At 41.6% G+C, this 26,976-nt stretch overlaps 1 long non-coding RNA gene across 1 annotated transcript in view; it reads right to left on the reverse strand.

Moving 5' to 3' along the window:
- Positions 1 to 3,117: 3,117 nt before the first annotated feature.
- LOC132477541 (uncharacterized) overlaps positions 3,118 to 26,976 on the reverse strand; it is a 29,491-nt gene continuing 5,632 nt past the window's right edge. Inside the window, exons 2-3 of the long non-coding RNA XR_009530285.1 lie at positions 10,309 to 10,402; positions 3,118 to 3,160 (exon numbers count right to left, since the gene is read on the reverse strand). This is a non-coding gene — a long non-coding RNA (uncharacterized LOC132477541). The remainder of the gene's footprint in view (positions 3,161 to 10,308; positions 10,403 to 26,976) is intronic.

A 26,976-nucleotide genomic window follows, 5' to 3' on the forward strand; every position in this document is an offset into this window, starting at 1 on the left:
CACATGCTGCGGAGCGGCTGGGCCCGTGAGCCATGGCCGCTGAGCCTGCGCGTCCGGAGCCTGTGCTCCACAACGGGAGAGGCCACAACAGTGAGAGGCCCGCGTACCACACACACAAAAAAAGAGAGAGACATAAGCAGGGAGACAGGTAAGGCATGGTTTCTTTGCCTTGGGCCTAACTCTCAAAGTAAGAGGTTGTTAGGTAAAAGTTGAGGGGAAAGTCAAAAGTAGAGGGGTTTCTGCCCCCATTTCCTGTTGGGACTCCAAGAAGAAACCTCATCCCAGAATAACTTCCTCACCAGTATGGAGGTGTCTCCCGGGAGGGAAAATGGTATGATTAGAGGAAGGTCTGAGGTAGTACCCCAAGGTCTTCCTCAGCTCCCATGTGGCATGGAAGGGATCCAGAAATTCCCATGTGCCCCATGGAGAGCTTCCTGGGGATTTCCAAGGAGGTTGCCAGGGCAAAAGTGAAAAGATCCTGTAGCCAAGGCCCAGAGAACAAACCACCCAGTCTGGAAATAAGTGAGAATCCCAACAGACCACAGGAGTGTGTATGGTGTCAACAAGAAATGAGGTGGGTCAGGCCATCTAGGGAGGACCAACCACCAGGGCCCAACCAGAATAAGAGAGAGGCCCAGGTTCATCAGAAGCAGATACCAGCAGATGGTCAGCGACCTGCAGAGAAGTGACACTGGTGTGGAGAACAGAAGGCAGCACAAAGGCCTAAGTCTCTGCATAGACCTTGAGGTCACTTAATACCAGTGGTGCTCCAATATATGTTTAACAACAGACTCTCCAGAGAGGAAAAGCCCTGGTTTGTAGCATTTAGAGATTTTCTTGGTGTAAATACTGCCACCGAGGAAGATTTCACCTTTGTACCGTTGAACTTAGAGTTGGGAAGAGATGAGGTTCATAGAAGCATACAATTTTATAGTACTTCCACTTACAGATACAAGAGACATAACTTCAGTAACATAGATAACAGTAAAATATAGTCAAATAATTAGGAAGTGATGAGTTATGAGTATTACCTTTCTTGTCAGTATTATTTCTTTAATTGTAAGTTTGTATAACTTAGTTATTAATAAAGACTGTATTTAAAAACTGACTTACAAAATTCCCCAAGATTTAACCATCAGTTCTGGTAAGCCAGTGCAAGCCAGCTAGAGCATGCCACTGCTTAAAAAACCCTGCCCATTTTCTCCAAATATCATCTTGGAGAGGTATAGGGTTAGTGGAAGAAAAATCAGACAACTGGGTCATTTACCCAAATAAATTAAATTATCATTAATTAATAAATGTCAGTATCTACTACTACCTCCACCACCATCGTTTCCAATGTGAAGGCTGGAGAAGAAAATGAAATCAGTTACAAAAAAATTAAAGAAACTATATTTTCCTTGCACATCTCCATTTTGGTGTGTGTCAATTAAAAATTCTGTACCCAGTAGTGGAAGGAATGACAGTAACTTATGTGGATGTAGGTTTATTGTTCTCACATAACAGAGTCAAGATTATACTTCATGGTCACAAAATGGCTGCACCAGCTCCAAGCAATACATTTGCAGACAAGCCAAGATAAAGGGGCAAAAAGCCCAGCAGTTTCTGTACCCTTCTATCAAGAGCACAAAAACTTTCCCCAGGAATCTGCCTTCTCTTGCCCCTCCCCACTCACTTCCTCCCAGTGCACTTAGACTGCTTAAGTCTTACTGGTCAGAACTAGGTTACTCAGCCACCCCTACCTGCAAGGGAGACTGGGAAAGATATCCCTGTTGGCTTAGACCAGTCAAGATCCACTGCCCGGGATAGGGCATGTTGCTGCCAATAATGAACAAAATCGGGTTCTGTTAGCAAGGAAGAAGGGGGTGATGGAGAACAGGCAAGCTGGAAGCAAGCCTGGCACAACTTAAGTCAGTATTTCTAACCCCAATTCACATAGCAAAGAGGAAGGATTATTTTAAATGGAAAAGAGCCAAGATTTGGCATTTGTTTGCCAGAGCTTAAGATGGAAATGCAGGAAGAGCCTGGCAGTATCTCTCATATCTAATCAGAGGTTATTAGGGGTGCAAACAGAAGGGAGGCTTGGAGGGCTTAGCCGCCTGAGCAGTGGTCCCCTCAGACTCCTAGAGGAAGCTTTCCTTTTCGCCACTTCAAGAGCAGGAAATGGGGGTAAAGAAAATGAAGTTCAATGCTAAAGAGGTTTCCCCATCAGGGAAAATTAGGGAATAATAGATTCTTGTTGCTTAATACTTTAGGATGCTCAGAGCTTTTACCAAGCAGTGCTTTCTAGGGACCTGAGTCCCACGTGCTCTTTGCTAAGTACACACTTCAGGTGTCACTCACAAAGCTGGGGAGAGCAGCAGGACTGAGAAGGAAAGTGAAAAGGTCCTTCTTTCCCTGCCTCTCATGAACCTCTGGACTAGCTAAGGTTAATTACTTGAATGGTTGGGGCTTATTCCGTGGGAAAGGAGCTAAATGACTAAACGTCTGTGGGCACTGAGTCACATAGCCCATCAGCAAATGGAGCCTGCCCTACTGTGACTGGGTGCATGACTCTCATTGGCCATTTGTAGGAATCATACTAGATCCTGGAAAAAGGCAAGTCATAGATGCTCAGGATAGGGTCCAAGGTGGGTGAAAGGCTAACTCCTAGACAGGACTTAAATGAAAAGTTCCACAGTAGCTTTTCTGATATAAAATGTAGGCTCTCTAGTTGAACAAGTTGAATAAATAATTTCAAGCACAAAATATGAGATTCATCTGTCCACACTGTAAAAATTACAGGTGTGAATTAAGTTCCTTCTTCTAGTGTAGCATAGCCAGCGCTCTTCCCCTCTTATATAGTGTTAGCTTATTTAAAGAACATGTACACAACAGTTTTTTGAATTTTTCAGTTCCCATGTTTCTTTTTTTTTTTTTTTTTTTGCGGTACGTGGGCCTCTCACTGCTGTGGCCTCTCCCGTTGCAGAGCACAGGCTTCGGACGCGCAGGCCCAGCGGCCATGGCTCACGGGCCCAGCCGCTCCACGGCATGTGGGATCCTCCAGGACCAGGGCACGAACCCGTGCCCCCTGCGTCGGCAGGCGGACCCTCAACCACTGTGCCACCAGGGAAGCCCCTCCCATGTTTCTTAATCAAAGTTCTCTCCTTGAACTCTTTATCTGTGAGAAGAAAAAAAAAAAGTTGCTGCCTCTTTAAACAAGTACTCAGGCCTGAAAATGTTAACTAATTTCATTTTCTTGATAAAGTCTGTCTGTGAACAGAACTGAGTCATACCGAAAATACTTCTACAAGATTTGACCTTTTACTTAAATCCCACATTGAGATAATATACTTAAAATGGTTATCAATAAGACCTTTGTTTTTAAAAGCACATTTAAAATAAATCACTTTTTAAAAGGAGAAAACTGTTTTCAATTAAGTTCTTTACAGGCAATCAGCTTGAAAATTATGTTTGCTCTTTTATTTTCTTTATATATAAATTATGCCCAAGACTGCCATGATAATAGTACTATACAAACTATACTTTACCTTTGTATTTACTTCTTGTCAGAATAAGCTCTACAAATTAATTTGTTTCTAGAGTGCTTTATGACCAGTAAGCCCCAGGGTAAAAACAATGCAAGCTGCCACCAATTTTTACTGTTAATGAGAAAAACCGAGTCCAATTATATGAGGATAATTAATTCTTAATTCCTTCTGACAAAGAGTGTTCTTGCAGTAGAAAAAATTTACTCAATTATACCAATGTTTTATCATTTAGAAAAGTTTTGAAAACAGACTTTTTGCTTGAGTCCCTGAGCAAAGTGACACTGCGATACCTAAGTACGGCTAATTACTAGGATTGGCTTCCTGTAGGTTTTTGTTTTTTGTTTTTTTTTGCGGTACGCGGGCCTCTCACTGTTGTGGCCTCTCCCGCTGCGGAGCACAGGCTCCGGACGCGCAGACTCAGCAGCCATGGCTCACGGGCCCAGCCGCTCTGCGGCATGTGGGATCTTCCCGGACCGGGGCACGAACCCGTGTCCCCTGCATCGGCAGGCGGACTCTCAACCACTGCGCCACCAGGGAAGCCCTGGCTTCCTGTATGTTTTAATCACCTAATTCTTTTGTCATCAAACTCCTGTTGCCCCTTAAAATGCTGGGAACTTACTAGATAGATACATTATTTAAAAATTATCCATTCCAAAACTGATATTTCTCAAATTTCCTATTTTTCTCCCTTTGGCTTAGCCCTCTATCCCATCCATGTTAGAGGCTGTTTATTAGTGGCAGAGTTTACATTTCCCTTGGTGATTTACTATTAACGTCCTACAGGAGTAAAATTCTGATCTGAGCAAGCACAAGCCTGGAAAGAAAATAATCTTGGAATGAAATAATTATATATATATTTATTTTTGTTTATCTGATAAATAAATTTAATCCAAATCCCATAAAATGAGCTTGCTACTTCTAAAGTTGCTGTGGTTAAGTGCAGGATTTTTGAAAATTGGACCTCATAGGGTATTTGTCGGATTTCTCCTCCTCGACCCCTCCCACCATGGCCTGGGTAAGGAAGCACAGGATGAGGCCCCAGAGTCCAGTGTGGGTTTGGAAAAAGTATTTATTTCAAGGGCCTAGAAATAAGAAGAGTTAGAAACGAGTCGGGAGTGGAAGAAACTGAAAATCTCATCAACCCAAAGGGGCAAGCACAAAGCTGGAAAGAAAAGACAAAGGTCAAGTTTGAGGGCTTCCCTGGTGGCACTGTGGTTGAGAGTCCGCCTGCTGATGCAGGGGACACGGGTTCGTGCCCCAGTCCAGGAAGATCCCACATGCCGTGGAGCAGCTGGGCCCGTGAGCCATGACCGCTGAGCCTGCGCGTCCAGAGCCTGTGCTCCGCAAAGGGAGAGACCACAACAGTGAGAGGCCCGCGTACCACAAAAAAAAAAAAAAAAAAAAAAAAAAAAAAGGTCAAGTTTGAGATATTAGTTGGATGGGCATAAAGAACAGTCCAGGAGAAGGTCTGGAACAATGAGGGCACACTTGTACCAGCAGCAAACCACACCAAGGAAATGACATGGGTGGGAGAGGGATCGGGTGACCAAGGAGGGAGTCTGGTTTGAAGGTACAAAGGACAGCAATAAGAAAGACCATAGACTTCAAGTAAAACCAGTCTTTCTCTTTATTCTTTCTTTTGGGCCAGTTACTGGTCTAAAGACCTCTGAGAAGGTTTACCACAGAAATAACACCACTACAGCGTATTTTGCCTCCCAGTTAATTGGATTAAGAAAGTTAGGAGCTATATTTTCACCCCTCTGGCATAAGCCACCTCTGAAAGAAAGAACCCCTCACCCAGAAAGCCTATCCCACCCAACAGGTGTTTCCCTGCACTGTGGCCCAAATAACTCCACCAAGTGGATCAAGCTGTAATCTTTTGACAGACCTGTCTCTCAGTCAAATTCTCAGATGAAGAAAGCTGACAATACAAAACCCAGAAGGCATAATATTGAGGTGAGTCAGCTCAAGCAGGCTTCTTTGAGACAACCCAAGTTAGATGAAGAGAATGGGAAAAAAAACCACAGGATTTCTTTAAGCTATGATTCACGCAGAAACTCTGGTCTGACTGTTACTTTTGAGGTGGGTAAACCATTTAGAGATTTTATGGAGTGGATATAAACACCTTCTATAGAGAAAAAGAGAGTCATCTTTTCATAGAACAGAGAAAGAACTCTCTTATCATTTCCTGATGTCAGGACAGCAATATAAAGTATATACTCTAAATTGTTAAATGAAGTGGAGGAAAGATCTATGGATCGATAGAACTCTTCAAGAAAAACATGTGAAATAAATTACAACTTTCCCATGCCTTTCCTTTTACGGAAGTCTAAAAGTATGATCATATCCATCAAGTAATACCCATACATATGAATGGAAATTGAATTGTAAATTATATATTCCTACAATCTTGTGGATACTGTGATGGAAAAAATTATGTGTCAACTTGACTTGGCAGGCCACAGAGCGCCCAGATATTTGATCAAACACTATTCTGAGTGTGTCTGTGTGGGTGTTTCTGGATGAGATTAACATTTGAATGGGTAGACTGAGTAAAGCAGATGGCACTCACTGCTGTGGGTGGGGCCCCATCCAATGAGTTGAAGGACAGAATAGAGCAAAAGGGATGAGTAAGAGAGAATGCCTTCTGCCTGACTGCCTTCAAGCTGAGATATCAGTGTTTCCCTCTCTCCAGACTTGAAATGAAACATCATCTCAAGCCTGCCAGCCTTCAGACTAAAACTACATCACTGGCTCTCCTGGGTCCCCAGTTTGCAAGCTCATCTTGCAGATCTTGGGACCTGTAAACCTCCACAATCACATAAGCCACATATATATATATATATTCTGTACACACACACATACACACACACACACACATCCTGTTTCTTTGGAGAACCCTAATACAGATGCTTCTATAAATTTTATAGCAAACTTGTGTAAAAGATAAAGATATATCAAGTAGACTTAGTTGTTTGCCTCTCCCCTTGACCCACAGCCATATGTCCTGCTCTGGCAGTAACTCAAAGAATGATCTGGAGTAAAAGTCACACACAGACTTAAAAGGAAATAAGTCCCCACTGACACCGCCATATTCAGAGCTGCCACATTCAGTCAGGGCCATTTACATCTAAATCTACCACCTTCATACAGCCTTCTGGAAGCAGGCTGTATTAAACAACATAATTTCTAAGGAGAGACCAAGAGGGGAAGGGAGGAGTGATGCTTTGGGCCCACCATCTGGTATATACTGTAACTATAACTGTACACCTCCTCTCTTAGTGGCCCCACCAATTTAATGAAAGAGTGAAGGCAGATTGATCTGTTTTGCAGGGTCTTAGAGGACTTGACTGAATACATTATATCAATGTAAGAACAAGCGGTATGTCTCAAGCCAAGATCAAAGTGTAAATAAGAGCAAAACTTTCATACTGATTTGAAATTTCCATTCACCAGAATTCTGGAGCAAGGGTAGCTTATGCTCACAAGAAAACCCGCCTGAGCTAGAGAGTACACATCCCAGAGGAGACCAGTGTGTGGTGTGGGAGAGCACAGGATGGGAGAGCCACCCAGAAGTACACTCTTCGCAGAACAAGAGAGAGATTTTCGCAGTTGTCCTGAGTACGAAACTGGCAAGAAGGAAAGAGGTGCAAAGGGAATTTTTAGGAAGCTTTCTGTATGGTTTCACTACGTGAAATCCCTATACTGCAATATTTTTAAAGTAAACCTTAGGGTAAATATTTACATTATTCTTCAAGTTTTCTCAAATTAGACTGTTGTTGAAAGTTGCACTTACAAGAGATGAGACCTATACAAGGAAGCCTGGCTTTATGTGAGTTTCATTTAGGCAAAGTCCATCTTCAGATTTCAACATATTTCCCAAGCCCCTTTCAGTGCAGACCTTTCCTTATATTATAACAACTTATGATCCACAATAAGCAGAATGTGGAAAGACTGAGCTTTGGTGAAATCTTAGCTTACTTTTATGACTGTTAGTATCCTGTGGCATAAGCATCCATCAATTAATTCTAAAAAAGCAACTTGGGATGTGTCCAATATTTTGACTCCAGGCGTGGCTCTAAGTTTCCTCCATAATATCCCAGATCAACAGTAAGGTTACATAGACCCTATATAGCACATGTAGAGAAGGCAACAAATACCAGCTCCAACTATATTCTCATCACCTAGGAAGACTAGAAAATGTTTTACAATAAAAAAGGAACACAAACTGTCACCAGTCTGAATTATGCCACAAAAGGCACCATTAAGAGAAATCAGACACTACTATAGTATAATATCTTAGGGGACAGATTCTAAAACCAGTGCTTAGGGCTAAAATTACATATGATCAAAATGACCCTTGAGAACCCTCTTGCGCTGTTGGTGGGAATGTAAACTGATACAGCCACTATGGAGAACAGTATGGAGGTTCCTTAAAAAACTAAAAATAGACCCAGCAATCTCACTGCTGGGCATATACACTGAGAAAACCATAATTCAAAAAGAATCATGTACCACAATGTTCATTGCAGCTCTATTTACAACAGCCAGGACATGGAAGCAACCTAAGTGTCCAACAGCTGATGAATGGATAAAGAAGATGTGGCACATATATACAATGGAATATTATTCAGCCCTAAATGAAAACGAAATTGAGTTATTTGTAGTGAGGTGGATGGACCTAGAGTCTGTCATACAGAGTGAAGTAAGTCAGAAAGAGAAAAAAAAATGGTTCTGATAAACCTGGGGCAGGACAGGAATAAAGACACAGAAGTAGAGAATGGACTTGACACAGGGAGGGGGAAGGGTGGGCTGGGACGAAGTGAGAGAGTGGCATGGACATACATACATTACCAAATGTAAAACAGATAGCTAGTGGGAAGCAGCCGCATAGCACAGGGAGATCAGCTCGGTGCTTTGTGACCACCTAGAGGGGTGGGATAGGGAGGGTGGGAGGGAGGGAGATGCAAGAGGGAAGAGATATGGGGATATATGTATATGTATAGCTGATTCACTTTATTATAAAGTAGAAACTAACACACCATTGTAAAGCAATTATACTCCAATAAAGATGCTTAAAAAAAAAGACCCTTGAGGGCCTCCCTGGTGGCGCAAGTGGTTGAGAGTCCGCCTGCCGATGCAGGGGATACGGGTTCGTTCCCCGGTCTGGGAGGATCCCATATGCCGCGGAGCGGCTGGGCCCGTGAGCCATGGCCGCTGAGCCTGCGCGTCCGGAGCCTGCGCGTCCGGAGCCTGCGCGTCCGGAGCCTGTGCTCCGCAACGGGGGAGGCCACAACAGTGAGAGGCCCGCATACCGCAAAAAAAAAAAAAAAAAAAAAAAAGACCCTTGAAAATCCCTAAGGAGGGCACCATGTTGGAGACACACAGTCCCTCAGTTCAGGCCAACACATCCATACTGCCAAAGGTAGAACAGATGATCATGGTTTTGGTTAAAACCAGAGACCTAGCTTCTGTTTATAGACTATGTGGTAACAACAGTAGTTGTACCAATCAACATTAAAATCACTCTCAACACAAGGAAAAGTTCACACCATGAGCAGCACATGGGAACTAAGACAACACAGGGAACGGCAGGCTCTTTTCTATCATCTCCTGTGTGCCCCAAAGCAAGCATTCACTGGTTGGAGTAGGGAGCAAAATTATCTAAGTATAATGGTATTTGTTTAAGCTAAACATACAGTTGATAAGATTCCAATCTAGTCAGAAGAAAAAACACAGTGGGAAAGAAGACACATCGAAGTGAACTTGACCCTAATCAAAGTGTTGAACTTGACCCTACAACTGAAGACCCAGTGTCACTCACAGTAAATCTGCATGAATATTTAGTCTTACCAGCAAATACACTTTGTTGAAAGTCCAAAAGATACCAAAATTTCCTTGAATTCTCAGAATTATCCTAAAGGTGGAGAAAAGAGAAACCGCCTCCAGAGTAGACACTGCCCCCAGAAGCGTTGAAGAAAAGCCACACTCGGTTTTCCACTGCTTAACAGATAGTTGTGGCTCTATGAAAGCCAGAAGTGACACAACACGACAGACACAAACCATGTTCTAAAAAGGTGAGAAGCTAGAGGAGAACATGTCCCAGTTCCAGAGTCAACAGCATGCAATTCATCCAAAGCTTGCTGGAATAAGATGTGTTGTGAACACAGATGATTTTAAACCCCTTGGATTACAAAGCATTAGAAACCCAACTTGGACACTGAATAGTCACTCTTCCACGAAAGCCCTTTGGCCACCAATGACCATCCCACCTACTGAAGCATCAGGACAGGAAAGCCCAAGGTAGAGGCAGGTGTCTATGTCTGCATTTGAAAGAAGCTGCATAGGGATCTGATTCTGAAGCATCCTCATTTTATGTCCTCTAATTGCCATCAGTCCAGTCCTGCCTAAGAATGAGATTCCCAAACTAGTCCTTGTCTTTTCCCCTGGGTTAGAGAAGATAAGCCAGAGCAACAATGGGACAGCAGCGATGAGAGGGCAAGGGATGAAGAACTAAGGTCTGAGAGGATAAACAGAGATGGAGGCTGCCACCAGAGAGGCCGAGCTGGGAGTAGCATGACTGCTGCCCTCTGCTGCATCCATCTATTATTCAACAAATACTGATTGAGCATCTATTATGTGCACAGCACTCTGCTGTGCATTTCTTATGTTTGATTGTCTTAAGGGGGGATTGTTTCCACTGCCCTTTTTCTTGAGGGCACTGGAAGTATTTACATTATTCTTCAAGGTTTCTCGAATTTTTCTTTTCTTTACTCACCCTGGTTCACTGGGTGAATAAGCACCGACTTTTCCTTTTCTTATGGCAGGTCACAGTTCTCACCCCACCTTCATGCAATCAGAGGCTCCCAGCCCTGGAGGCAATGAAAAGAAGAAGAGAATTCAGCCATAGCTGTAAGCAGAAGAATTGCCTCAAATATGGTCAGTTTCAAAAGCAAAGCAGGGACTGGGTTCACACAGTATTCAGTGGTAAAACAACGCTTCATTTTCACTGCAGATCCGTGGAGGAACATATTTATATCAGAAATTTGAGAACACTTGGATTATTCACTAGAGCTCAAAAAAGGAAGCCAGTAAGGGTAATGTATAGTATTACAAGAGATTTTCGAGTTCAGAAATCGAGGAGAGAATCTATAAGATTTCAACACAGGTTAACATAAAGCAAGGGTTGTATATGGTAAGGCTGACTGAGGATCCATTTCTTCTTCTGAGGGAAGAAAGATGCCTGCAGTTCAGTTGCCATTTCTCAAAAAGACTGTATCCTGCCTGCAGTTAAGGAATTGAAGAAACTGTTGTTCCTAAGCCACAGGATTCATCTTTTCCTTGATCTGCAAAAGTATGCCCATCTGTGACAATGCAGATTTGGGCAGTTAGGAAACAAGATCAAAGACAAGGAAATCCCAGCCACTGTTTTCTGAAAGCTATCCTCAAGACTGAGACTAAGGTCTTTGCTCTCCTTGACATTGTTTATTGATCTTTCTGTTCTATCAAAAACTATATTTATTAAAAGAAAAATAAAATAACAGTGTGTATTGATAAGCTAATGTCCTGATGTACCTGTACTTGTGTGAGACAAAGCTGAGACAAGATGATTTAAAAGTACCCAGGGGGCTTCCCTGGTGGCGCAGTGGTTGAGAGTCAGCCTGCCAATGCAGGGGACATGGGTTCGTGCCCCGGTCCGGGAAGATCCCACATGCCGCTGAGCAGCTGGGCCCGTGAGCCATGGCCGCTGAGCCTGCGCGTCCGGAGCCTGTGCTCCGCAACGGGAGAGGCCACAGCAGTGAGTGGCCCGCGTACTGCAAAAAAAATAAAAATAAAAATAAAAATAATTAAAAAGTAAAAGTATGCAGGGCTTCTCTGGTGGCTCAGTGGTTAAGAATCGGCCTGCCAATGCAGGGGACACAGGTTCGAGCCCTGGTCCAGGAAGATCCCACATGCCACGGAGCAACTAAGCCCATGCACTGCAACTACTGAGACTGCGCTCTAGAGCCCATGAGCCACAACTGCTGAGCCCGCATGCTGCGACTGCCGAAGCCCATGTGCCTAGAGCCTGTGTTCCGCAAGAAGAGAAGCCACTGCAGTGAGAGGCCTGCGCACTGCAACGAGGAACAGCCCCCGCTCGCCACAACTAGAGAAAGCCCGCACGCAGCAACAAAGACCCAACACAGCCAAAAATAAAAATTATACTAATAAAATTTAAAAAGTACCCAGATGAGGACTGCCAGAAAGGGAAAGTAGAATCCGACTCCTTTCTTACCTCAGTTAATGTTCTGTTCCAAAAACATCCCTCTCAACTAGTCTGGTTATTTATCTCATTAAATGAAGCAATAAAGCACAGTAAAACCATCAAGTACAGCCTAAAATAACTTATCAGTATTGTTATTCCATTGCCTTGAGTCGGAATAGGAAGAATAACTTAACGGCACTAACACTGAGAAATAAAGAGCTGCTGGTTGCCTAACTCTGACCTATAGTTTATTTATCATCTGATAATAGCAGAGGAAAAACACACTGTTAAGCCCGGTCCAAGAGCCTAAAAGGCAGAGTCTGAGGTAAAGAGGAAGAGAGCTTTGGGATAAAAGATGAGAGGTTTCCAACCCCTTAAATATGGATTTCCATGGAAATGACAAATGGAATATAAAAACAGGAGAAGCCTGCATCAGTACTGGAAAGTAGGGAGGGAGCGTCCACTGTCAGAACTGTTGAGGAATTTCTGGTGGACACACGTCTGAGGCACAAGGCCTGCATCCCGGCTCCCACCTCCACACGCAATTCTTTCTTATACACACGTACAGAAGTAAGCGGAGGAGACCCTGACAGAACACCACTGGCACACACTTAGAGGAGGTCAATGGCAGCCAGAGGATGGGCAGACACGTGAAGTGAGCCCCCCTCACAGGGGGCTGCAACTCTGGGTGGAGCAGTGGAGTTCCTGGCAGAGATGGTCCGTGTGAAGAAATTCATCCGCCCAGAGATAAAGTGGCCAATTGTGACAGCCGAAGACGCTGCCCCTTCGTCACCCTCTACCCTCACTACCACAGGCGCTGGATCTCTGTGCAAATTTACATCAAATGTAAAAGTTGCCTGTTCCTGTTATTTGAATAGAAAGGATTTGTGCATTTGAACCTGAAGGAAATCTACCGATTCTGTGCAGTTCTACTGTACAAATTCTACCAATTTCTGATAGATCCCTCCTCAACGCTTGCTGTATTATAAGATAGTAAGCATGTATACACCATTGTCTATAAGAATGAACAAATACAGTAAAAGTCCTTCTAGCCACCTGCCCTAAAGACTATATATTTAACCTGCACTAAAGTCCTATACATACAAAGGACATAGAGTCCCCTACGGCCTCAGGAAAACATACTAGCTGACACCACGGCATCATTAGTGCTCATGGCCAGCAGGATCCTCTGTCATAAGCCTGCAGGTTTCTTCTCCCATCAGCTGCATGGTAGGCTTTCCAAGGGTCAATTGGTAGTAACGTTGTGCCACTTGTACTTATTATAATTATATAATTCAATTAAATATTATGTTATCTGATAAAGTATGAAAAGAGAGTTATATTTGAAAAAGCAAATCAAATTACTTTAAAGAATCAGTAAAGATGAGTTGCTAAGAAAATCTCCTCTTAAATTGGCTATGAGTGATATAACTGTTAATGACAGGGAAGAAGAATAAAAATACACAAGGACTCTGCACTCATTATATCACAAGTATCTTTAAGATCTTGCTCCTATTTAAAGAAACTGAAACTGGAAATCATAGGTGATTCACTTTGGTTTATGTAAGAGATGATATGAATAATCAGCAGGCCCATTTTCAAAAAAATGCCTTGACCCTACACTAAAAGATTGGCTAATAGAATGTATATTGATATACTTTATTTTAAAAGATGTGTCTCCATCATTTTCTGAAGTCACCTACGTGAGGAGAGGCACTGAGTCTATTTTGTTTACTGCTGTGTCAGCAGCACTTATATCAGGGCCCAACATATACCAGACACTCAAAAAATATTTGCTTCATAAATAAGTGTTGAAGATTAATAACAGATGATAATATTCTATACATAGGTCAGGACCCAGACAGGGGAAAGCAGTGGGTGTAGGCTGTGAAAGCTGCAGCTGATCCTGTCTGTATGAAGGAACTCACTGAAGACTTCTGAGCAGTCAAGTAACATGACTGAAGTAAGGTATAGGAAGATTAACCTGTTTGCAATTAGTAAGATATGTTAAAACAATCCAAATGTCCCTTGATGGATGAGTGGATAAACAAAATATGGTATGTACATACAATGGACGACTACTGAGCCTTAAAAAGGAAGAAAATTCTGACACGCGCTACAACATAGATGAACCTTGAAGACATTATGCTAAGTGAAACAAGCCAGGCACAAAAAGACAAATATTATATAATTCCATTTACATGAGGTACCTAGAGTAGTTGAATTCATAAAGACAAAAAGTAGAATAGTGGTTGTCATGGGCTGGAGGAGAGGGAAATGGAGAGTTATTGTCTGCTGGGACTAGAGTTTCAGTTTGAGAAGATTAGAAACTTCTGAAGATGGATAGTGCTGATGGTTGCACAACAATGTGAATGTACTTAAGGCCACTGAACTGCACCCTTAAAAATTTTTAGAATGGGGCTTCCCTGGTGGCACAGTGGTTGAGAGTCCACCTGCCGATGCAGGGGACGCGGGTTTGTGCCCTGGTCCGGGAGGATCCCACATGCCGCGGAGCGGCTGGGCCCGTAAGCCATGGCCACTGGGCCTGCGTGTCGGAAGCCTGTGCTCCGCAACGGGAGAGGCCACAACAGTGAGAGGTCCACATACTGCAAAAAAAAAAAAAAAAAAAAAAATTGTTAGAATGGTAAGTTTTATGGTATGTATATTTTACCACAATAAAAAAAAATCTAGAAGTCGGAGAGAGAATTCACGGATTAGGAGGTTGCATTTTTCTACATGACTGGAGCAAAGCAATTGAAGTATACAAGATTTGAGTTAGAGTAGTTATCAGATAGCATATAATGAGGAGCCATGGCAACTCTGATAGAGTATGGACTTCGTGCTGATGCTTGAATGATTCTAACTAAAATGTTCACAGTCGTTGATGGAGTAAAAAAAAGAGGAGAAACATAACAGGATGATCCAGGAGGCTATTTCATCCATGCATGGTCTAACCCAGAGTCCTGGTAATGGAAATAGAAAGGAAGAAAAGAACTTATAACAAAGCAACACAAAGGAAGTATAAATTATTTGTTGATTGACTGGATGGGGATTTAACAAAAAGAAAACGTCAAAGTTTTTAGCCTGCGACTGGAAAAATGATGGTACCATTAAGAGAAAAGGTATGACTAACAGAAGGAAGTGGTTTAGAAGCTAAAATGATTTCCCTCTTTACATGTTAAGCTGGAGGTGACGAGAAAAAAGCAAGATGGGAAAGTCCAGTAAACAGCTAGGGATTTAAGTAAGTGAGGCAAAAATGATAGCTAGTTCATTCTACCAAAGGAGGCTGAGAACATCCCCCTCATCATGTAGCAGCTGGTGAATTAACAATGACCTTCAAATAAAAAGAACTAGTATGAGTACAGTAAACATGCTGCCTTCATTGAAAAATATTGATTACTACCACAGAAACAAGCTATTGAAGAGGTTATGAAATAAAGAATAATACATACATCCTTTGGTCTAAAATTAAGCACATTCTATTTAGATGAATTATAATGTCCTTTATAGAGTATGCGGAAATAATTTTTGAGACAAGTTTCCTTGGGTGGACTAATGGAACCAAAGGAGAAAACTTTAGGATCTATGCTCTCAACTTTTCAATCCAGTTTTCTGAATTATTCAATCTGAGATTTCTTAGTCTAATATCGACACATATTCTAACAACATAACGTAGGAAGGATTGCCAATACCCTATTCTTTGGTGATATTATCATTCATCTAGCCATTCAACAAACATGTACTGATACAGAATTAGAGTAGCGGGAATGCAAAGAGGAATGCCACATACCCCATGCCTTGGAAGAACTCAGAGTCTAGGGCGGAATTAGAGTAGATGAAGCATTGCTCCTGATCTAGTACACTAATACTCTTACCCAGGCTCCTGGTGTAAGTCTCCCCGTAAAAATGCCCACTTGTAGTGTTTACCTTAGTTTTTAGAAAGATTTGATCATATTAATCAGTTGATTATAGCAAACTATTACAACCAGTTACTACATGCTTGGTTAACCAATATATATGTAATTATTGTAATTATTTCTTTAGATGTATGGAGAAAGATAGGTGACAGTAGTGAGCAAGAAAGGAAAGAATGAGCCATCTAGTTTCCAAATAATTTTGAAGCTCCTCTCTACTTAAATATGTAAAAAATATTCTTTGAAGAGCCCAGAATCCACAATACTACATAGCTGCTCCAACTGGAACTTTTACTACCTTTATTAGCTATGCACTTCAATCCAGCATGTTAAAAAAAGGACTAATTCATTCTGCTCACTATAATTTCGTGAATGTATCCTTTTCTCCCCAGATATCATGCCAGTTCCTTAAGGATAAAAATTGTCTTCATTTTCTTTTGAGACTCCTATGAGCCTGAAGTAGGTTTTAATAAACATTTGCTTAATTTAATTAAAATAAATTACGTATGTCCCTTGAAATCCTGTGCCAGTTACATTATATTGTAGAACATTGCCAAATTAGTACTTAAACATGCTGCCCTTGGTTAGCACCAAATGATTTCTTTTTGTTTTTTAATATCCAAAGTGCTACTGCTCTTTCTTACAGCCAGTTCCTACAACTTTGGAATTTACAGTATTTTCATATTTCCATAATGACACCTGCTGGTAGAAGAAGAATGGATGAACTGCAGGAATTTTATTCAACTAGCTGTAGCCAGTCATGGTGCAGTCTGAAATAACTAACATTCCTGAACTCACAAAGAGTACATCTGTGTGACTCCAAATACCCAAGCACTAAAAATTTGACAATATAAGGTAAGTACTATTTCAATGCTCTTTTCCAACTAGAAATAAGACTTATCCCAGGAATCTCAGTCCAAAGCAAACTGATGTAATTAAGGGTAGTTATTATTAAGGGCCTTAAAATTATCAATTAACTTCTGTTAAATATTCTAAATTTAAAATATGGCTATTTGAGACTATCTTTCTCTTAAACTTTTTCTATTGTTTCATAAGATTAATTAATAGATCAAGGTTTAAGTGGCCCAGAAGACAATGGATGGGGCATTTGTCTCAGTGGTAACCTGCATGTCTTATCCTTTGGGAGAGCAAGCCCAGCCACCTCTGGAAACACTGCTAGAAGCTTAGGATAAGGCCCAGGTCTTCTGCAATAGCCAAATAAGTGACATGGCCATGTGCTCATTTGTTCTGCATTGGGGACAGGATCGTGCCTGCTCACACCCCTATCACACAGTGAGCATGGATAAATATTTCTAAACAAGTGTGTGTGTGTGTGTGTGTGTGTGTGTGTGTGTGTGTGTGTTAGCAGCCAAATAGACTACATCCCAGGTAGATCTCACCCACCCACCAAGATATCAGCCAGATTTGGTGGGTTCACTTTGACAACACCTGAGTGAGTTTATTTCACTCAGTAGTTTAGAAAGCAGGAAAATTAACCAAGATGGCCTCAAATAAAATATGGATAAGCTATACACACCCAGGTTTCTTAATTCGAGGGCAAATGAATAACTCATTAGGACACATATTACATAGACTCTTTCCTACTTGACCAACAATTCCTCTTCCCTAGAAACCAGTCATGTGTGCCAGTTACAGGGGGACAGGTAGTCTCAGAACAAGTTTTCTTTCTAACTGCCTGCAGGTTACAGTCCACACCTGTCTTCACTCAGCTGACAGTCTACTTGTGATTGTTTGGTCTTTACAAGTATGCTAACTTCTCAGACGTCCCTGGACTTGCTTACATTTGGTTTCTTCCACACAGAGAAGGAAGAGCTTATCAGCAAAGTGTGTGAAATAGACCAATTCTGATTCCCCATTTGAAGAACATTCCCCTTCTTCTAAAATTTCATGACAAGGGACGTAATAATCATGCTTATTAATCAAAAGCTGCAGTTTTCTTTCATAAAGGGAAACCCTTTGGGCACTTTAAAAGTCTTTCTTTTTACTTTTACTGTATGTGGATAGACTATAAATCAATTCGATGCATACTACAAACACCTACTATGTACTAGCACTGGTAGGAAATGGGAAAAAAAGGTATTCTTGTATCTTGCCCTCGAAGAAAAGAGTTCATAGTCCAGCATCACAGACATTAGTCTAGTCTGCTCTGCAGACTAACTCGTACCCTGACAGCAAGTCAGTATTTAGCGAACTTTATGTTTCCACTTCCCACCCTCCACCACACAGAGATTATCTCTGCATGCATGTGGCTGAAGCAAACCTATCAGAAAGGTTGTGCTGTTTGTTCCAGGGTACACCCCACAAAAAGCTATTTGCTCACAAGGACACCCCACAAGTCACAAACCCAAGTTCCCAGATTCCTACATCTCATGAGAATATAGCATATGACTTGGCGCTTTGCTTATCAATATTTTTTGACTGACAGATGAAGTTTTGAAGAAAAACTTCAGTGATTCAGAATTATCTAATTCTTGAGCCATATCAAATGATTGTGAGAGTGTGTGTGTGTGTGTGTGTGTGTGTGTGTGTGTGTGTGTGTGTGTGTGTGTGGTGGCAGACACACTGAACTGGAACTTTTGGCCCAATACTCTACCTAACTGATGAAAGCACTTCATTCTTTGCTTTATACTCAGAGAAAATACCATGGTGATTCATCTTGTCTAGGGCTTGTTAAAGACAAGAATCACAGGGAAAACCCCAGCTCTCTTTTTAATAACTTTATATCAAAATTCATTTTGAAGACAAAATATTTTCTCCCCTGGGTCCCTGACCTAAGATAAACCCATGAACCGTTCAAGAGAGAAGAAGAAAAAAGGGGTAAAAATATTTATGGAGTGTTGATCACAGGCCCTGCCTGCACTGTGTTAAGTATTCCTTTAGGTTTTACAGCAATTCTGTGAAGTAGGATCATCCAAACTTTACAGCTGAGGAAACTAAAGTTTAGAGAGGCTAAGGAACTTGCTGAAGCCACACAGCTTGTAGGTGGCAGAATCAAGTTTTCTCCTTCCATTTCAGCATATGCTGCTTCCCCTCTACACACGTTCCTCCAGCTGCCCAGCTGCTACTGAACACGCCCACACAACAGCAAAGGTAAGGAGCACAGCGGATCCAGGCTTTACAGGGCCTAAAGCTTATACAAATGTTGCGACCCTCTTTAAGGAAAATAAAATACAAAATTCGATACAAAAATGAATATTTATGGAGAATGAGTAAAGAAATTACACAAGTTACAATTTTCTTTTAAAGATGACAAGTACTGCAAATTTTTTCTTTCAATTTTCACTTTTGGCTTTCAATAGAGATACATCTTTCCTGTCACATCTGAATTTTTGTATGAACAATAATTCTGCAAAAAATACAAAACTAATCTGAAATTATGACATACACAAGAACAATTCTAATGTTTCTACATTGCATTGAGTTACATAACTGGATAATTGAATTCCTCTTATGCCACATACTGTGGCTTATTGATGAATGTGTGTGAGAGTTTTGTCACCAGAACAGTTGTTTCTCAGGGCGTTTCTCGTGCTTTGGTGGCAATTTTGTGCATCCTTCCCCCCGAAACCACCAAATTTTGTTGGGACAAGATGCAACAGATACAATAAGACGAGATCCAGAATGCGATGCCAAAAACATGCATCTTCTCACACAGACATTCTTGCTGTACTGCCTACGGCCTGTGCTCTACAAACACAAGAATTCTGATCAAATCTATTCCATATTATTCGTACATATAGTGAGTTTATAATTGGATATTTGACATAATCAAGCATATTCCATACAAGAGAGAATATACTTGGCTAGGCATCAATATTCTGCTCACAATTTTATGTCTGCTGAAGTAAGTATTTTCCACAGTTGAGCTTCTCAAACCTTACTTCAACACTTTTTTCCCCTCCACCTACCCCCATTACTTCCTGTGATGAACGCCATAGGACTGGCTCACATCCTTAGGACCTCTGGCCCTCACCTGATCTCCCCGTCTATGCTGGTGAGCCATCCAATGTGGTAGGAGTATTTGTAGAAGCCATTCCTCACCCAGACGGTTACAAAAGGGACTGCAAACTACTTAAAACTATTCCACTAAACTACTTTGATCCCCAATTCAACTTCCTTTTAGCCAGATCCAAAATATGCCCATCACTCAGATGGTAGCTGACAAATTGTGATGGGCAGGAAGTCAGAGTGAAAGAGAAGGTGATCTTGAGTGATTGCACTCAAAACATCCTGCTTTTGCAAGACTTAGAAACACATAATTCTGTGGACACACTGGTAGCACCTTTTACAGAGCTTTCATTATTCGATTGCTGGAGACTGGCCGCTGGTGTGGAATAGACCACATGGTAGGAAAACAGCATTGGAAGAAAAGGAAACCAAGGGTGGAGAGGACACTGATGAGTCTAACAAAGGCTCTGGGTGCTCCTATATATCCAATAAGATTTGGTTCAAAGCAGACGCCAAGTAAGGAAAGAAGAGTAAAGGTCCAGCGATCATCTATGCTTCAATGATTTTAATAAAGCACAGTCAGCCAGTGAGACTGAGAACCCCCCCTCAAATGTGGCCTCCATGATCTACTCTAAAAAAACTTTGGACCAATATGGTGGTTCAATGATTAAGATTAGCCTTTTGGCCCTTTTTTTCTCCCAGAGTGGTAGTTTCTTATCTTCTTCACGTGCATATGATGGGTGACTTTGTAGAAAACTTAGCAGGACTATTGTCTCACACATTATTTTTAAGAGCCTGCTATAAATTGAAAGGTTGTGGTTGTTGTCTTCTTTCCTCTCTTGTCAGCTTATCAAAGCTTACATGTCTAGTTTCAGGGGGGGCAAACTGGTTTTCATCATATTGAAAACATAAATATGATCCCTCACAAAAAGACGGTATGAGGTCCCTTTGATATTGCCTGTAGAGCTGACCCTTCAAAGGGAAATATCCATTAATTTCAGCTCCAAAGGACACACAAAGCTGCCCCCACAGGATGTGAGGCCTTCATTTATATGTCTTATATAAACAATGCCTCTTTCCCCTCCTGTTGCTACCTGAATTGGGTAGGATGATCCAGGATGCTTGGGAATGCCTCTCTTCCCACAGATATTCTGCACACAAATCCCACAGTCTTGCATCCTTCTCCTAACCCCTATACCCAAATGCCTAATGCAAACTTTTCTGACAGTTGTGAGGTTGAAAAAATAAAAAATCTTGCCATGCTTGCTTAGTACTCTACAACGGAATCACATCACACTTCCTCTTGCCCTAATGCTGGTTCACAAAATAAATGGAATGCAAAATTTACTTCCTGGCTATTGCGTGCCAGGAACGTTCATACATGCTTCACACATACCCTTTTGAGTAAATACCATTATCCATATTTTTTAGATAAGGAAACTGAGGCTCAGAGAGAGTAAGGCATTTTCCCCAAGATCTTGTAGCTGTAAAGCAGCAGGGGCAGTATTCAAACAGAAGATATCTGACATCTTGTGAAGTGGTACCTGCAGCGTGGAGTGGGGAGACCATGGGCTCTGGGCTTAGCTTGTGGCTCTGCACAGGACAGCAGTGTGACCCGAGACAGATGACAGTGCCTCTTTCCTTGTCATAAAATAGGGGTAAGAATGGCACCCACCTCAGAGGCACTGCACAGGTTGAACGGGTGGAGGTTGTAAAAGGCCAGCAACTTAAAAGATACTCAGTAACTTTGTTACTTTTTCTTCTTCTCAAGCCTCTTGGAAGCAGAAGCCACATCATTTTTCTTATCTTGCACACACCCAACCCTTAGCAAATATCTGTGAAAATGACCCCTGCCGTGTCCAGTGCTTTTTGGTGTTTTCCAAAGCCACACTGGCATCCTTATGCCCCAAATATTAAAATTCTTATCTCAGCAGATTGATTGGATGAAATAACTCACATGACAATGCACATAAAGCAGGAAATGGGTGGGAGAAGCATTTTGCAATTTATTAAACCACCAGTTCCAGCATCTCTTTTTTATTAAAAAATATTTTAAGCCAGTGGAATGTAGTAATCAAGTTGTCAAACAAACATTCTGAGCAGCATCAGGCCCCTACGATATGCATGAATGGCTCGTGGGTCAAGATTACATCTGATCCAATGAGGCCTGGCTGCTATGGGTCTAACCCAGCTGCTCAGACACTAACCTAAGCATGTGAATGCTGAAGCCAGCCCCCAGCCATAAATGAAGTCTACAGCAGTGTGAGACATAGGACTGGGCCTGCAAATACACATTTTGGCAAGAATTGGTCCACTTCTCCCCATTTCTACTCCAGCCTAGTCTAAGCCATCATTATCTCTAGCCTGGAATTCTGCAATAGCCTCTCAGAGGAGCATTCTCCTCATTCTGCCCTTGACCTCTTTCATCCATTCTCACACTGCAGCCAAATCTTTTAAAAACCCCAGTGAGACTGTGTCAGTCTCCCGGTCTTCCACAGTTCTTAGAATCAAAACTAAATTCTTCACTTTGACCTAGAAGGCCTAACAGGATCTGGTTTCTGCTTATCTCTTTCTTTATTCAGTGAATGAATGAATGAATGAGAGAGAGCAATGCACCACCTATGTAGGATGAAGCTCAGAATGTCTTGTATAAGATAGGTGACTGTTATTGCTCTCACTTAAACTTTATGGAATGACTTAAGCACACTGGGATGTGTACAGAACAACAAAGATAATTCAACCCCTCTACTTCAAGAGCTATATTCCATGAGGTGGTTTTCCAAACATGCAAGGAAGGGAAGGGTCTTGCTTAGCAACACTTGTTTCTTTCTCTTTTTCCTTCTTCAGAGTTAGACAGAGACAATGGCATGTAGACAGCCATGAACAGCTGTGAAAAAGAAACTAGGAATGCTAGGGGAAAGTAGACGTACCACTAGGAGGAAGGGAGAGAAAGAAATCCGTAAAAACACAAGGAATGGGGACGGGAGGTGAGAGGAGGGAAAAAGCAATGAGGAAGAAAGGAAATCCATATATGGCTTTTTGCCTCTCCCTGCCTGAAACATCCATTTGACTGGAAAACCAGAAATCAAGGTGAGTCCCTGTGACCTCAGACAGACCTGTGACCATCCAGGAATGGGCTGCAGTACCTAGAAGAGTACGTATATGCACTCAGCTCTTTGGGTTGGTGGACAGAAGACGAGTTACTATTGGTTAATATTCTACCATCAGGGCTTTCCTGGTGGCACAGTGGTTGAGAGTCCGCCTGCCGATGCAGGGGATGCGGGTTCGTGCCCCGGTCTGGGAGGATCCCATATGCCGCGGAGCGGCTGGGCCCGTGAACCATGGCCGCTGGGCCTGCGCGTCCGGAGCCTGTGCTCCGCAACGGGGGAGGCCACGACAGTGAGAGGCCCACATACCGCAAAAAAAGAATCTGCCTGCCAGTGCAGAGGACACCGGTTCAAGCCCTGGTGCAGGAAGATCCCACATGCCACAGAGCAACTAAGTCCATGTGCCACAACTACTGAGCCTGAATTCTAGAGCCCGCGAGCCACAACTACTGAAGCCCGCGCACCCTAGAGCCCGTGCTCCGCAGCAACAGAAGCCACCGCAGTGAGAAGCCCACGCACCTCAATGAAGAGTAGTAGCCCCCGCTCACTGCAACTGGAGAAAGCCCGCGTGCAGAAACGAAGACCCAACGCAACCAAAAATAAATCAATTAATTAATTTAAAAAATATATATTCTACCATTACTACCTTCATCTCCATTTCTGAAAATAATTTTCCCATCAATCCCCAAATTTCCGTCGACATTGACTTTACAAGAGCAACACTGCTGAGTGAGGAAGTAAGAGATGAGTAAGCCTTCTTCCATTCTCCTTACCCCCTCTCTCACAGAACTCCAGAGTTACTGACCACTCAATGAGAGAAGCAGACTATGGTATTTTAGCTCTTTAAGTAATCCCACTGTTCCTTCCTTTTTCTAAACTACTAAATCATTATAAGTATATATATATCATATACTGTCATTATTTCAGTGGTCCAGGAATGCCTTGGGTCTCTTAATAAATGATAACTTCCTTGAGGGTATTCCCTCCTTCATTTGTATCCCCACAGCACTCAGCACAGTGTCAAAAACATAGCAAACATTCAAGAAAAACTCATTCCACTAAATATGAGTCTGTGTTTTATTGTCTTCAAAAATCTTCTCTCAAGAGCATGAGAATTTACAGTCTGACATTAGAGAAAAAACTAAGAATCACAGCTAAAATGTCAACAGTAATTTCAATAAATCAATGCCCGCAACCTCCTCATCTGTATAGCAAAAAGCATTCTGATACCCCATGATGTGAGCAGTACTAATAATAGTTCATCCCGTTGCCATGTACACACTGAAGAGCTAGCCCATCAATAGATGTGCTGGAAATGCTGATCCAAGTCTAAAAATATCACTTCCTTTTCTCTTCAAGAAGCAATTTTCCAGGTTTATACAAATATGCAAGGAGAATACTTCGGCCCATCAAGGCTGCCCAGAACTCTTGTAGATTCATTAGCTGGATGTCCCCAAGCTCTTCTCACATTTGTCAGGACTGGACTGAGTTGTCACTGTCATTGCTGATGTACTTAATTCTCAAAAATGCAGCAGAATCTAAGGCTGCAATAACCGACCACTTGTTCCCCTGGGACCTATGGCAGAAATCATTAAATGATAGAATTCCTTCCCCTGAGTCTGGACTTGGCTTCAGAACTTCTCCTTGACCCAGCACCCCAACCCAAGCAGCCTCAATCAGGCAGAGTGAAGACTTGAGATGAAGCCTTTTTCCGTATACAGGCTAAGGCTTTTTAATCTCCTATGAAGAGCTACTGTAAAAACCAAACTCCAAATCAGGTTGTGAAACAGGTTGCATTTGTCTTCAGTGACACCTAAACCCTCTTTACCAGAGTGACTCCATTGTTTCTAATATCCCCAACCCCAACAAAGCCATCATTCTAGGATGTTTATGCCACATCAAGCTGCCAAATTTCCATGCTATGTGCCTACACCTGGACTGCATTCAACAGATGTTATTATATTCTCAGGACCTTTCTTCTTCCAACTTCCTTCTCTATTAATACCTGAGTATCTATCATATTACTCCTCCTGGACCCTTCTTTCTTAGTTCCATAGATAATGGCTTAGCTAGCCTGACAAAATCACCTAAATTAATGTGCTAATGCTCCAAAGGGACATATTTGAATTTTAGCAGGCCCCTTCTTGGAAACAATGGCCTGATTGACACTAATGGGGAAAGTTTCAGACCTTAGTGTTAATTGGCTAGAAGAGAAATTTGGGAGTCATACCTCCTCAATTTTCTGAGTACCCACTCATAAACTCTTTTTTCAACCAGTCACCTCTCTCAGTCGTTTTTTTAGATCCATTTCAGCAAGCCAACTTAACCACTATACAAGAACATGACCCATGAAACACCTAAAAATTACCAAGAAAACCTAAGGTAATTGAAAAAAAAAAGCACATGATTTCTGTGGGCCTTTGGGCACGTGGAAGAGTTTGCTAGAACCTTCCTCCACCCTCCCAAATTTTAAATCCTGCCTCTGTAAGCATCAACTCAGTACTTTCCAGAAGCTGAATAAATTAGCTATCCAATACCACTTAGGGTAAGTGGCTTAATGTTTTCACCAGATCTGACTAAGCCTAGACAACAAGGAGTGGGTAGGGATGAACATGTATTTTCATTTCTTTCATGAGCCCTATTCTCTGTGGACTGGTTGTTTCTAAAACTACACACAGAAAGCTTTAACTGCATGAGTAATTTTTGTTTTGCGGTACATTATTATTCACTTTCAATCATGCAACTCAAAAATGACTTACAGGATTACAAGAGAGTAGTATAAAGTTTCTAATACAATTCAATGGCCCTTAAGTAAAAACATGAACACCATCAACTGCAGTTATCCTGTGCAATGGCAGAAAACTGTCAAGTCCAATTATGTGAAAATGCAAGAGAACTGTTCAGACAAGCTCCTCACCAAGGCTTTCCATTGCTCATACAATGGAGGATGCTTAAGATCAAAACTTAATGTCAAAAAAAAAAACACAACAACAACTTAATGGCATTAAATCGGTTTTCTGATTATAAAACATGTTTTTCAAGTCAGTTCAATGTACTGTTCTCTGTCCTGGTACCTGTATTAGGATAAACATTAGAACAGTTATTCCTAGGAGACAGATCACAGAAGCCATTTGCCATAAAAATTTGTACATTCCAGGTGAAGCTGGAGAAAATTCTTGAGGTAAATTTACTAACGAAGAGTGATTTGAGAATACAAAGTACTTGTCTCAAGTATTTTGTCGATCCTTTTTTACTAAATGTAATCCACTTCCTTGTATACTTGTTCAGTTGAAGTTTTGGAAAACTATTAGATTAACATTTGGCACATAGTAAGTGCACCCAAAAACATGTTTGATAAATGAATAAATTCTTAGATATACTAAGGAGCTTCAATAGATGTAGAAAATTCACATGTAGAACCGTATCTCACTTTCCTCAAAAATGCTATTACTACTCCTGCTTGTTATTTACTCTCCTAAAGGATATTTCTTTTTGAAATGTTTGAAGGCATTTATCTTCCCAGAAATGATGGTTGATCATCTGCCCACAGCATGTATTTTTTCCTATTTCACAGATTTCATAAAATGTAAAGGTTATATAACCTTGAAAGTGTTGTCATTAACAGACAAGGGTAAAAACTCACAAACTTTGGGTTTTAATTTATCTCACATTCTGCTTCACAGCCCAACCAGGTTTCATAATGAAAATTTCCCTCAGCTGGTGCCTCAAAAACTTTTTTTTTAATACAAGTGATTGGCCAATATCACTCTGATTTAGAAATGTTTTCCTCCCGGTTGGTCTCTGCCATGATCTCCTCTGGATATAGTTCAATTAGATGCCTTCTCACTTTTTCACAAGTAGCCTGTTTTTGTAAAAGTTTGAAAAACCTTGAAAAAGAACTATAAAACGTTTTCTCTGTCAATAGAAAAAAAAATGGATTGCTTGAGCCAGACACAGCTCCCCGTAGAGCTAACCTTTTGATCTTGGAATCCTTTCATGCACTTAAGTCTTCTCTAGAGTCAATGGGAGTGTTGTGTATGCAAGGGCAGCAGGATCAAGTTCAGTCTCTTCTTTAGTACTCTGTAGCCAATTGGGGTAGCCAGCTGAATCTGGTTTAGTTAAAAAAAAAAAACTTTCCTGATGCTTTGAAGTTTTTTGGGCAGTGTAATAATATCAGGATTTGTAGGAGGTTATTTTGCATAATCCTTAAT

Source organism: Mesoplodon densirostris, chromosome 17 (assembly GCF_025265405.1).
Source record: "Mesoplodon densirostris isolate mMesDen1 chromosome 17, mMesDen1 primary haplotype, whole genome shotgun sequence".
Classification (NCBI taxonomy): Eukaryota; Metazoa; Chordata; class Mammalia; order Artiodactyla; family Ziphiidae; genus Mesoplodon; species Mesoplodon densirostris.